The sequence below is a fragment of the Vicugna pacos genome, chromosome 22, assembly GCF_048564905.1.
Source record: "Vicugna pacos chromosome 22, VicPac4, whole genome shotgun sequence".
NCBI classification, from domain to species: Eukaryota; Metazoa; Chordata; class Mammalia; order Artiodactyla; family Camelidae; genus Vicugna; species Vicugna pacos.
The window spans coordinates 5,311,604-5,321,860 of NC_133008.1; the positions used below are offsets into that span (position 1 = coordinate 5,311,604).

General features: G+C 41.3%; 1 non-coding gene across 1 annotated transcript; it reads right to left on the minus strand.

The window, feature by feature from the left end:
* Positions 1-9,164: 9,164 nt before the first annotated feature.
* Positions 9,165-9,272, minus strand: LOC140688547 (U6 spliceosomal RNA). The gene has a single exon (XR_012063284.1). It is a non-coding gene; the product is annotated as a U6 spliceosomal RNA (small nuclear RNA).
* Positions 9,273-10,257: the final 985 nt, after the last annotated feature.

Here is a 10,257-nt window from a genome sequence, read left to right on the forward strand (position 1 = left end):
CGGCGTTGGCGGAGGGACACACACACACACACACACGCACCGCGAGATCCGGGGCAGGAGAAGGGGGTGGGGAGAGGGGGGAGGAAAGAAAGGGGGCGAGGGGAAGGGGAGATGGTAAGGGCGGAGGGGCAAGCGAGACCCCCAGTCAAGAGAAAGGCCCGCGGACACAGACACCGAGCGAGGCCAGGCGGGCGGGCCTGACGCACGGGGAAGGCCGAGGCCGCCGGGCGGGGCGGCCGCGGGGGACGGAGACAGAAAGACGGGCAAGGCGAAGAGAAAGAAAGAAAGGGCGTCCGCCCGCCTGGGGATCCCGAGGCGAAGCGCGGCGTCGGCGGCTGAAGAGACAGACCCCGGTCCCGCCGACTCCCGAGCGGCGTCTCCGGCGGCGGGGGGAGTGGGCGGGCGGGTGAGGAAGGGAGAAGGAGGAGAAGAGAGGGAGAGCAGGGAGGGAGGGAGCAGGGGGCGCCCGGCTCTTTTTTTCCCTCTTCCTCCCCCCCCCCCACTCCCTGAAAGAGATTTCTGAGAGGAATTTTTTCTCTTTCTTCGGCCTCTTCTCTCTCCTCCCCCCTTCTCTCCTCGGCGAAGGGGAAATGAGTGTGAAGGGAGCAGATAGGGGGAAAACGAGGCGTCGTCGTTCCTCCTCCTTAAAGGAGCCTTTCCTCCTCCTCCTCAGTCCCGTCGCCGCTGCTTCGGCTGCTGCTCCGTGGCAGGAGGAGCCATTGACACCACCGGAGCCACCACTCGCCCAGTCGGTCCCTCCCCGCCGCGGGGCTGGCCAGGGGCGCTGGGGAGGGCCGCGGGGCGGCGGGGGGAGGGGCGAATGGGCGGGGAAGAAGAGAGGCGGGGATTTAGGTCAAGCAGCCAATGGGAGGTGCTCATACAACCTCCGGGCCAATGGGGCCTCCGGTCTTATCGCGAAGTCCCTTCCTTCAACGCCCTGTTTCCTCTCTCGGGTTTCCTCCCTCCCCCGCCAAGGAGGGGGAAGGAGGATAGGGGAGTGTGGCGGGGCCGGTGATAATGGGGAGGTATCAGGGCATATAATAGAGCAGGGGGTGGGCGAAGAGAGCGCTAGTGCGTAGCGACGATTCTAGGAGAGGGGGTGCTGGGAGGAAAGGGCGGGGGCTGCTAATGTAATGGGGAGTAGTGTTTAATCCTTCGGTTCGCCGTTTCAGCCTTCCCCCTCTTTACCCGATTTTTTAAGCGGAAAAAAAAAGTGGAGTGAGGTAGCCAATCTTCGATAACTCGGGGTTTGTTTTGTGTGTGTGTGTGTGTGTGTGTGTGTGTGTGTGTGTGTGTGTGGTAGGTAGGTTCAAAGTCTGAGCTGCAGGGAGCGCTAGAGATTCTGTGCCCTTTAGTCAAACTGAGGGTATTTGCACACCTTGGAGATCCACTTTACCGAGCTTTGAGCTTGGTAACGGAAGTTTGAAGTCGGTTCCTAATTATGGTCTAAGGGGAATCATCTAAATCTTGAAAAGGTTTTGGTTAATATGTAACAGGCCTTTGGTCAGTTTACTCTTTGAAGATGTGGGCTATATAATGTTTGGGGGAATAGTATGTGAGAAAAAGAGACGTAAGTGTATTGAGGTTGTGATTGTTTATGCGATAAAATTTTTTTTTTTAGATCTCACAAACTCAAAGGAAAAGAAAAAACTTCAAGGGGAATTATCTTCTGTATCTATCTGGTCCCTTTAGCATAATCTCTCCCCAAGGAGAACGGGTTTTTATTCCCTAGCTGTTGTTGTGATGGCTGAAAAAGTACCCTTTCTCAAGTCTCTCCGCTCTCTTTTGTTTATCATTTTATGGATATGGTAAAACTGGCAGTTTACAGATTCTCTGATTTTCAAACTTTTGGGTGATTGCTTTCTCTTTTGAGTTAGATCACTTGCTGTCTTAGGTTTGAGACAGATGATTAAGTGATTACAAAGTATGATAAGGGAAGTAGAGTTTAGAGGGGGAAAGTGTATTTTGGGAGACGGGAGGTGGGGGGGCAGAACCAGATTGTGTAGGGTGTTTGAGTCCCTGACTTGATATGTGCCTCTAGCCAAAATACTTTACGTTTCTAGGTATCAGGGTCTCCTCACCTTTTAATAAGGATTTGGTTTGGATTACATAATCCTGTTTTCAGTTTTTAAAAACACCTTTATTGTGGTATGACTTCTGTACAGTAAACTACACATATGTCAGATGTTCAATTTGATGATTTTTTGGTAGATGTATACACCAATGAAACCACCACCACAGTCAAGATAGCTAACATTTCCATCACTCTCCAAGAGGTACAAACTGTTTTCAATTTTTAAAAATTCTGTAATTTTGAGATGATCTCTGTTTGGTCCTGAGAATGGAGAAACTCAGATATAAGTTTCCTTTTCAAGAAGAAATTTGAGGAAGGAGACAAAACAATGAAAGAACTGCAGATTTTTCTGGTTGTTAGCAAGGTGCAAATGGGTCAAATTGTAGATTTGGTTCAAATAACTGTAGGCGGAAAAAGGAAAATTACATGCTTTATATATATTATAAGTGAATCCATAATTCTGATTTTTCTAAAGATTTACTTTTTTATTTAGCAAGCATTTATTTGTTCCTTCTGTGTGTGCATTGCTTTATAAGGTGTTACGGGAGATACCAAAAAAAGGAAAAGACAAAACCTTCAGCATAAAGAGTTTGTATTTTGGTATGGCAGACAACTCAATTAATTCACATGTACAAAGAAAGCATAGCTTGTCCTGTGTAATTTTTATTCTAGTTTAGTCTCCATGTTATCTTCTTTATAGGTAAATGCTGACTCTTACGTATTTTATTTTCCCACCTTCATCTCATTCCAAGATTTTTATGGGAGGAAAGGGTTGCTGTATAAGGTATACATAGATGGAGTGTCTTTCACATCTTCAGCATCCTAGATTTAAGTTTATTATGACAGTTCTCAGGCATGTGGCAGTAAGATGCCTTATTTTAACAAAACCAGTATATTATGACAGTTTTCTGATAGGTTGAAGTAAAGTGTCTTGATAAAGGAAGTGCCTTTTTCTAATTCACACAGTGGCTAGTAGCAGCCCTGAGGGATGGAAAGGCTGACATGGCATCTGGGAAGGGCCCTGAGCCATGTATGCCAGTCCTTGTGTTGTCTTCTAGTATGAAGTGTCTGGTATGGTCTGAAAACAGAACTGCTAGCCTCAGAAGTAAAACTGCTCATTTCTGTCCCTTTCAGAAGTCATGCTGTTTCCTTTACTGAAGTCCATACTGAACCATTTACCCTATACACTGCAACCTCTTTACTGACCTCAGGCCTCTGCAGGTCCATTGATTCTCACGATGTCATTCTATCTTCTCATTGAGACATGTGGGAACTTCTGAATTTCTAGAATACCCCATGTAGGCCTTGATGAGCCAGGAGACTTGGTTCAGGCTCATCTATTAAGTTACCTCCCTCTACCAGTGTTGCCTATGTCGTGTTGAACATGCCATCAAGCTGAAAGCAGAGTTCCTAGAGTTCTCACAGACATGCCCAGGGAAGCAAACCACTAACCCATTTTCTTGACGTCCCCATATCTGTGTGAATACTTCAACTATATACCTCCAATTCTAGCTTCCACCCTGAGAAGGCACAGGAAGTAAGCACACTGGGTCTGATTACTTCTTCCTGTCCCCTTCTCTTCTTTCATCTCTTATGGGATGTAAGAGATGGATTGTTCTCTTTCTTGTGTGACAGTAGATTTCCTTATGTACCATATCCTCTTCATTCTTGTAATGACATCTGCTCTGCTCCTTTTCTTGGAGCCATGGTGACTGATGAAGTGCAAGAGAGAAACTAGTTTAACAATAATGGACTATCTACTGGGAAATACTAAAAAATATCCTATCCCCATATCACTGGTTCCTACATATTTTTAGTTTATCTTACAGGATTAAATTTTAGAGACTTCTTTCTGCAAAAGTGTTCAAAGCCATGTTCACTTAAAATTGTAGAACTTGGGAGTTGTTAGAACGGGCCTTTGACATCATTTAATTCTCATTTTTGTATTTGACAGATTGGGAAACTGAAGTTCAAAGAGGTGAGGCGACAAAACCAAATCCCATAAATACTTAGTGGCAAAGTTAATACCTGCCAGTCTGGTGCCCTTCCCATTCACAGGTATCATAGACTCTTAATTCTTACAGTGAAAACCCAAAATATTCCAGGTGGTTTTTATCCTTTGCCAGGTTCACCTGTGTTAGCAAATAATCCTGTCAATTAGCTGTCATGGAAGTTATGTATGAGAGAAAACAGGAGAAAAACTTTAAGGGAATTTTTATTTGGGGTAGGAGTCTCCCAGAATGATTTCAGTATACACTTAGCATAATTTCAGAGGACTAAATTCCCTCAGGGTTTGCTCTCCCTTCAAGAACATTTGTGTTTGTTTTTCTCAACTAATTACTGATGCTTAACAGGTTAGGGTACTTAAAATTATTTGTTTATTAAACCTATCACAATAGGAGTGTGGAAAAAATAAGCTCTTTAATCATTTTAATACCTGGCAGGTGATATTTACTGTGATTTTTAAATGATCATTTTTACCATTTCAAAGATTCAGCTTCCCTTTCCTCTGTTATTCCATCATTTAGTCCCGAGCCGTCAGCACTCAGTCAGTTACATAAGACACCGCAAAGCTGCTCATTCCTTTTATGTCATTTAGGAAATTAGTTTGATCTGAATATGGTTTTCCTGAAGGAATAATCAGCTCTGTTTAAAATATCCTTGTTAGAGTATGAATGACTTATCTCACTAAGCTGCAAAAATTCATTCCTTAGTACATGCTCAGATAATATTTTATTAGTTAGGCAGTGAAAATTAACTTGGAACTAAGGATTTAAATTAAATGTATATGTGGAAAAACCTGGTAAGCATGCAATCCAGTTATACTCATAATAGAGGTTATCTTTAAAAAATTATAGACTCTAACTTTAATACCCTTCCCTGTGGAATAATAGAGACATAGCTGTATTAAAAGAAATTATGTTCAAAATTTAGGATGAGCTGTGATAGACCACTATAAATCTTTATTTTTGCTTTTTAAAAGTATACCCAATTTTAAAGCATTGAGAGAAGACTAGGTCAAACACTAAAAGGGTGTTATATTATGGAAGGACTGGTAGGTGACCATAGCATGAGCAAATGTAAGAGTGAAAAGCCAAGAGGGGGCTCTGCCACTTTCTGGCTGGCTGACCTTGGGCAAGTTAGTTAACCTCTCTGTTCTTCAGTTTCTGCATCTGTAAAATGGGCATGATAATAGTCCTCATTTCAAGGGCTTGTTGCGAGGATTAAGTAGTGTAATACCTATAAAATACTTAGAAGAGTGCCTGGTGCATAGTAGGGGCTCAGTAAACTATTAGCCATTATTGTTGGTGGTGTTGGCATTGGTGTCATTTCAGGACTTACTTGATGATTTTTTAAGACATTATATGTAGGGAAGAAGGTATGGCTCTTGTATAACAAGACAATGGCTCTATGGGAGCCTCTCAAGAGAGAATCTATGGAGTTGGTCAGGAAACAAATGCACAGGGAAAGAAAGAAAGAGGAAAGGAAAGGAGGAAGGAAAAAAAGGACTGCAGCTGGAATTTTATCTGTGTTAGTGGAAAAACTGGACCCATTTAGGAATCAGATTAAAATTTAAAAACTCACTTGGGCCTCCTTGAAAAGAACAGAATTATCGAAAGAAGTGGAACAGGAGTGGAGAAAGAAATGGCAGAAAGTAATAAATGAAGTAGCACAAGTTACTCAAGGATTAGAGAATGTTAAAGCTAAAAGAAGAGGGGTTTAGAGGAACACATGTCAGGGGACATATTAGACCCCTGTATTATCCTGAGATTATGGCCTCTGCAGGCATCAACAGAAGCTTCAGATTCACAAATTTGTTGAGAGTGATAATCCAGCTAAGAGACATTTCAGGGAAGAGAATCTTGGAAGCAAGGTTAATAGACCTAAGGGGTTCTAGAGCAGTATTCAGTGGCAGCAGCTGTGTCATAAAGCTTAAAAGACTTAGAGTCCTACTGGAGATGGACAAATAACCAGAGAAGATCAGCTGTAAGGCTATAAGCACGGACTGCAGAGTTGCCTATTATAAATATGTCATGCTGTGTTCACACATGGAAAAGGAAGCTATGTTACTTGACAGAGATCAGGCTCAATTCAATGCTGGGCTTCCAGGCCAGAAACACCAGACTCAAGAGGGAAATGGACATAGAAGTATTCAAAACATGAGGATACCAAGAGAAAGCAGGAAGATTTGGATGTGATCTAGACATTTCAGATGCTACCACTGTAAACATTTTCATGTCTCTTTGTACCTAATTGGGCCCTATGCCCATTCTTGACTTACTCTCTGGCAATCATGCGGGGATTACTTTTAGGCTAATCAGACTTGCCCCTGTAGCTTCAGATTCGGTCAGCTGGATGGAGGAAACGTGGGTCCCTTTTTGGGAGAAAGAGGAAGATGTTATGTAGAAAGTCAACTATGCTCTTATTAAAAGCAACTATGTTCTACGTCGCAGTTAATCTCTTGTTGGGAAATTTATCCTAGCTGGATTTAAATTCACATATAGTAGTTGGAAAACTTACGTGTTCTACTAGGCATCCTGGCATGGTGGAAACCAAACAGGTGTTCTCCATCTTTTGTTCCCTGTGCATTATTCCCCTTCCCAGATAACACTAAGCCTGCTACAATCTCTGATAGGCAACAGCAACAAAGGTCTATACGCTGGGTTCTAGGAACATCATTTTGTTTGCAAAATGCTGTTACTTCAGGAGTCACATTTGCTTTTTACAATTATAGGATGCGAGAAATTTGAGTGGATTACTTCAAATTTGATGGTGCTAAAAATGCTACACCCATGGTGATAGAAGAAGGCCCAGGGTGCAGTGGCTCCTGAAGGAATCCAAACCCTCTTCTGACAGAGACTGAAAAGATCAGGAAACTAGGGAGAAGAATAATTATACTTTATGGTCTTTGGAGTTTAATTTACAATAGGAAGAGGAATTCATTTTGGACTTGAATTTCTCTGGTAATTTAATAATGGGAAGGGCTTCACATTGTTCCATTTTCAGCCTTTTTTTTTTTTTTTTGCTTTATTTGGACTTTAAAAAGTAATCCCTGTTGACCAGTTTTGGGCAATATTATTAGGCATAATTTCAGACGAGAAATTAACTAAAGAGTGAATATTTAGCCTAGGATGCAGGGCAGCCTTGAAGTTAAATTGATTAATGTCCTGTTATGACCCATTACAGAAACTCTTAGGAGGACCAGCTTAACTGTGCATCACACTGGTCCCAGGAAGTTACAGTGAGAAACAGTGGTAATAACTGAGGGAGCTGCTAATCTCTTTTAGGTGGACAATCCTGGTTGAGCAGAGGTTTGATTATTAAGCCCTGTTAAAGAGAAACAAATAATGGGGTGTTGTTCAGCATCTCTCCTTGCATTTCTGCCAGAGGTCATGAAGGAGGAAACTTCCACCTAAGCTTCTGCTTCTGTCTACCCTCTTATTAGATGTTCCATATGGAAGAAGTGACTAGTCTGGTCAGAGACTTTGGGGACACTTCTCTAGAGGTCAGGATCATGACACTGAAAGATACTTTCCTTTTGAATGGGCCCTAATGCCCGCTTTTTCATTTCCTACCCTTAAGAGCAGTGGGCTGTTTTGCACATATTCTCTCCCTGTAGTAAGCAAATCAAGAGGTGGATTGGGGGTAGGGGAGTGAGGATGGGCTACCTCTGCTAAGGAGGCCCCATCCTCCCACTTTCCCTTCTCAGTTCTCAGCTCTCATTGGAGCACCTAGTCAAGTAGATAAACTTAAGCTCAGCTGTTAATACTTGAGAACATGTGTCTCACTCTTATCCTCACTCTTACTCTTCTCTCTTCTGTCACACTTGAGGAGGTCACAGGACTTAGATTTGGGGTTGGAAAAGCAAGAGGCCTCACATCTCTTGGCTTCCACTCAGCCTTAACTCAAGCATCACTATAATTTGGGCATTTGCCTGCTTAATAATAAAATGGTTCTGGGGATCTCACTGGGGCATAGATACAAGTGTGCATACTCCCTCAGGTAAGCCAGTCAGAAGAAGAGATGGGGGTAGGATTTGAGGTTGGAAATCTCCAAATTTCTAACACTATTTTTTTAAGGATAGATGGTTATTTTCTACATTTTAAAGCTATGAATGTATCTTACAGGAGGTTGTCTGGCTTAGAAATTCCCAAAAGAAAGATAAAAAAAGGATAAGAACTTCAGAAAAGTTAGAACTATTTTTGTTACATATAAACTAGGGGGGAAAAAAGAAGTTATAAATATATTTTGAGCAAAAATTTATGGCTGTAATTTACCTCTATGTTTGGTGAGTAACTATTGCTGTTCAAGTTATAAGTGGTTTAAAACATGTTAAATGAAAGACACTTCCAGGTAAGTGGAAATATTATATTCAGTGCATGTAATAAATTCTTTAAATTTTAATCATAAAGAGCTATACATTTTATATTAATAGAAAATGAATTTTTCTCTGCCCTCAGTTATTTAAATAGAATTGGTTTGAAGGTGTGCCAGATTGCTCCTTTCCCAGGGCTCTCACATGACTTGAGTCAGTCATTTCTCAGTCTTTCCCTCCATCATGTATCTAATGTTGCTAAGTTTGTGCCACCTACTGCCCAGCTCTTAAATTCCATGACTCCTTCTGAAAAGATAATCTATTGCAAGAAATGATGGGGAAGGAGAGGTTGGACAAGGGTAAAAACTGAAAAGATAAGGAGACCCACTACACACCTATTAGAATGGCCAAAATCCAGAACACTGCCAACACCAAATGCTGGTGGTGATGTGGAGCAACAGGAACTCTTTTTTTTTTAAAGGAAGTTTTTATTAACAAGAAAAGTTTTTCTTAATTCATATAAGGTCCATCTGTAATAGAATAGGAAAATATGTTCGATAGTCTGAGTCTAATTCTAATTCATGCACACTTGATTCCAGGTTAGTCCTATCAAATGCTTGCTATGTTATTTATATTTAAATGGGTAGAAGCCAAAGACTACCAGCTACTTAACTAAAAGAAGTAACTATACTGGAAAATGAAAATTGGTGGAATTTTATCATTGGATCAGAGTTAAAAAAATCAAACAGGATAAAATTTTGTTTAGAAATCCTTAAAAATATGGAATGCTTCACGAAATTTTCATGTCATCCTTGTGCAGGGGCCATGCTAATCTTCTCTGTATCTTTCCAACTTTAGTATATGTGCTGCCGAAGTGAGCACAGGAACTCTTATTCATTGCTAGTGGGAATGCAAAATGGTACAGCTACTCTGGAAGACATTTTGGTGGTTTTTTACCAAACTAAACATACTCTTACCATATGATCCAGCAATTATGTTCCTTGGTGTTTTCCCAAGGGAACTGAAAACTTAATGTCCACACAAAAAATTTCACACAGATGTTCATTGCAGCTTTAGTCATAATTGTGACAACTTGGAAGCAACCAAAATACTGTTCAGTAGGTGAATGCATAGCTAAACTGTGGTATATCTAAGTAATGGAATATAATTCAGCACTAAAAAGAAATGAGTTATCAAACTATGATATGAAAAGACATGGAGGAAACTTAAGTATGTATTACTAAGTGAAAGAAGCCAATATGAAAAGGCTACACACTGTATGGTTCCAACTATATAACATCCTGGAAAAGGTAAAACTATGGAGATGGTAAAAAGATCAATGGTTGTTAGGGGTTGGGAAGGAGCAAAGGATGAACAGGCAGAACACAGAGGACTTTTAAGGCAGTGATACTATGAATGATACCATAATGGTGGATTCATGTCATTATACATTTGTCCAAACACATAGAATGTACAGCACCAAGAGTAAACCCTAATGTAAACTATGGACTTTCAGTGATAATGATGTGTCAGTGTAGGTTCATCACTTGTAACAAATGTACCACTTTGCTAGGGGATGGTAATAATGGGGGAGGCTATAAATGTGTGGAGTTAGGGGGTAATGGGAAATATCTGTATTTCTTGCTCGATTTTGCTGTGAACCCAAAACTGCTCTAAAGAACATAAAGTCTACTAGAAAAAACACACAAAGCAAACTTTTATAAAGGAGAAAAAATTCAGTTTTCTATGTTTTATTCCCCCCCCCCCCAAAAACCTTTATTGCCAAACAGACTATCTACACATATAATGGACATTCACTCCCCATGCTGGTCTAGAGGGAGAAGGGTGATAAGCCTCATACATGTCG